The sequence below is a fragment of the Gasterosteus aculeatus genome, chromosome 18, assembly GCF_964276395.1.
Source record: "Gasterosteus aculeatus chromosome 18, fGasAcu3.hap1.1, whole genome shotgun sequence".
Taxonomy (NCBI): Eukaryota; Metazoa; Chordata; class Actinopteri; order Perciformes; family Gasterosteidae; genus Gasterosteus; species Gasterosteus aculeatus.
This window is the reverse complement of record NC_135706.1, coordinates 589,733-593,813: the sequence shown is the minus strand read 5'-3', so window position 1 is coordinate 593,813 and position 4,081 is coordinate 589,733.

Genomic DNA, 4,081 nt, shown 5'->3' with positions numbered 1-4,081 from the left:
TTTTGGGGGGCTTAGTTGGGATACAATATAGAAGACATAAATAAAACATTTGTCCTCTGAGGGTGTGGTGGGAATGCAAATTATTCAACAAGCAAAGTGGTTATTGCATATTTGTATTGCCCTGCATTGTACAATCCCTGGCTGTACAAACTGAATAGGTACCTGGGAATGGTCACAGGATAGTACATCCTATCTACCTGCACAAACATTTACTTTCCACATACCATCAAATATTTTAGCAGATTTATTCCTCGTTTAATTCAGGGTCTGGGTTGTCGTGAAAATAGATTCTGAGGCAACCTCACCTAACATTTCAGCTGTAATATCACAGTGTCACATACCCTAGAACAGTGGTCCCCAACCACCGGGCTGCGGACTGGTACCGGCCCATGGGCCATTTTGTACCGAGTCGCACCACAGAAAGAATATATATATTTTTTTTCTAAAAAAGTTTTATTTAGAAAATTGACTGGATTCTCTCCTAATTATGTACGCGCGACTACTACCCCCCGCCCCCGTCGGTCGGTCGGTCCGCCCACAACGACTACTACCCCCCCCCCCCCATTATTCCGCCGGACCTTCATGACCTTCTTAACAGATATGTTACTCTGCGAAATATTGTCTGACGTGAAAATGTCTGTGAAGGTAAAAAAGGTTGGGGACCACTGCCCTAGAAGACAATAAGGGGCTACAACACACCATATAGTAGTAGAAGGGATCCAAAGAAACATATCCATAACATTCAAGAATTTGCAAAGCTTGAAGAGGTCTGGTAATCATCATTTCTTTTCTTCTTTTCTCATGGATTAAGGTTAGTTTCATATATGACCATAAAACAAGTGAATAAATGTGACTCAAACAACAGAATTCTACTACAAATATATAGGATTCAAACTATATTTGAACAAAGAAACAAACTTATGAGAAGATGAAATTGTATTGGAACCAAGCCTATCTTGGTGGATTTAGGACCCAAAGATCGCAAGCAGAGGAACTTAAAAACATTGGATAGAAAAATGTTGTTTATGGTCTTTTCTGGGCATTTGTCGACAATAAGAATAATTCTACATAATACAAGTTCATAGTCTTGCAATACTCATCTGCACATGTTGCCATACCATACTGAGGCGATGTATTCCACCATGTGCAACATCATGATAAAGCAATTAGCCTCGCTCTGAGGCTATCCTGGACACAACAACACTAGTAAGTGTCTGGGGCCCAGATCCGTGCTTTGCAGTTTCACAAGCATGTTGGAAAGCAACGGTGTCTTTCAGGTGAAAACATAGTTGTGGATATTGTATTTCATTTCCGCTAATAAATCCCCTGAATTTCTTCACACTGGTCCTTTTAAGGTTGTATTTTTATCAAAGGGACTTTGAGGATAATATAAATCCGTCTTTAAATACCGTATATTCCATGTTGCTTATATAACCCATTGGTAGGAATCAGTGCGTTGCCTTGAATACATTTTTATTAAATGCTAATAACGCTATTTTAATACAGAGCTGCCTAATTTGATTGCATTTAGCATTGGGAATGATGCTAATTCTAACAAAGCTAAAAAAAATTAAAAGTAGCCAGGTAACAGCAATAGCTTACTAGGCAGCAATGACCTAAACAGGACACTAATTTAGGAAGTACGTACCTGTAATGCCAGATATCTGCCTCCATAGCATTCTGTAATAGCTTCGGACATGTTTTGTACATTTTTGACCTATGGTTTTCGGAAAAGGGATTATTACAAACCCTAATAATCTGTCCTGTTTTTCAGAAATGCTGTTGAGTACTGGACGACTTCCTTAAATGTTAGGACCAAGTACATAATAGAGTTAAGACCAACAAACAAACAATAAAATGGCTTCCACATTTTCCCATATACAAGCATACATTGACAGTCCAGTGTGTGCAAGGAATAAGATCTACTATACTGGTAACATTCCACTGTTTATTACTGGCCTACTTTGTTCAACTTTTTCCCTTTTTATTATGTTTTTTAAGAAAATGCTGTGATTAAAAATCTTTCTATAGTATATTTTTGTTATAAAATATAGAAAATAGTAATTTACAGTTATATTACACATGAAATATCCTTTAGCCTTTGTGTAGGAACATATGTTACTCATTTTGTTCTTTTGCAGCACATGATGTTACAGAATATGCATCAAAGAAACAAACATAAGTCAGTACAGCGTAGCAAAAACCCGAGAAAAAAACAAAACAATGCAGACTTCATACAGAAAAATTAAATGCATGCATACATACAATACTTTGCCATGCAAACACAGTTCACTTTGGGAAGTAAATTGTTTCAGATTTGCATTTCTTTCCCGTGTTTCAAACATTTCAAAACTTTTTCCTATACATACGTGACATGGCTTTCACATAATGTGACGTTCACTGCAGCTTCTGCACAAATAAGTCTAAGTTGGCCACTGTTTGGTTGATCAAAATTCTAAGGTTGTTATCATTGACATTTTGTGGGACATTTGTTTGTTGTAAATTATTGTAGGTAAACTATGAGTCCTTTTTTACCTTTCTGTCTCATTTGCTCACTGTTATTCATTTTTACTGAAGGAGGAATTTGACAAGTAGTTATTCAGTTTCCACTTTAATTCTTCCTCCCTCGCCAACTCCTTTTGTCAAACACATATTTCTTACTCACATTTGGTCCAATGTGACCATTGTAATCTCCCCATAGACACATTTTTAGGCTGTCCTCTGTGAGGAAGCAGTGTCCCCTCATGACCGCCCAGTAAGACCCAGCTAATCCCTCAGGGACATATTGACTCGTCTGCAACCAGCCACATCTGCCTCCCTATCACACGCCACCGGCTAAGATCTGGATACAACGATCAGTATCTCTCAGAGCTGCTGACCTTCACTGTGTTTGTTTTGCTACTGCAACAGAGATTATTATCGGGGCTTGACACATATAATACATACATATGAATAACTACAAACCATCTAGGTGCACTGCGGCCATTTTAGAGTTCTTTGACTGACTATTAAAAGAGTATTTGTATGAGTGAGGTTACCTTCACGTTCAAATGCTCCAAATAGACGTCACAATGTCACTTCCTGGCAATATGTTGTTCCAAATTCTTGATGATTGTATAAAAAATTGATGATAAAATAAAATGAATAACCCAGAACGGTCTTAGGCCTGGAGAAATATGAATATTCATAATATCAAACAGCATTTTTGGATTACGTGGGGGGGTAAGAACATGCTGAAAAACACATTTATACAAATTATCAAATTATATCCTAAAAAGATGGTATGTATTAGAAAGCAATTGCTTATTTACACATGTAGCAGATACGGAGAAACATTGGTAACTATTTGGCGTTGTTTTTGGAACTCCTGATCAATGTAAGTCCAATATTAATACTTCTTTAATAAAAGTTTTGGTCTTATAATATATATATATATATATATATATATATATATATACATATATATATATATATATAATGACTTTAAATAACTTTTTCTTAGTTCTGGAACAAAAACCTGGATGTTCTAGTTTCACTTCAGAGACAGTCTACTAAACATAAGGTGCTTAATTTAAAGCCTGCTTCACGAGATCTGAACCCCCCCTACAATCATTCAAATTATCTATTATTATCTTCTTGACTTTTTTTTTGTAAAAGAGCTCTTGTCAAATAAAAAATAGATGTGTACTATTTGGCACCACTGCTACTTTTAAATCACAATTACCAATGTCATGCCAGTACACTTTTGTAAGTGGATCACAGAGACATTCCTCTCTCAGGAACATTCCATTGTTATCAACCTGCAAGAAAAGTTTCATATTTGCAACCTTGGAAACGCCCTTCACTTTTGGACTCACTAATCACCTCTTCATAACCCCCAGGCAATGGAAGTTCCTTTTGCCATTGTCTACGACCTTGTCTGACCTCTGGAATAAAGCCAGAATTGTTGTCTCCTCTAACCTTAACCTCAATGGTTCAATTTGCACGATACGATGTGCAAGATAAATCTTCGCCATCCGCAGAATTTCAGCTGTTCAGCATTATTTACGTCACAGAAAAGCATGATGTGTTCCCTCCACGG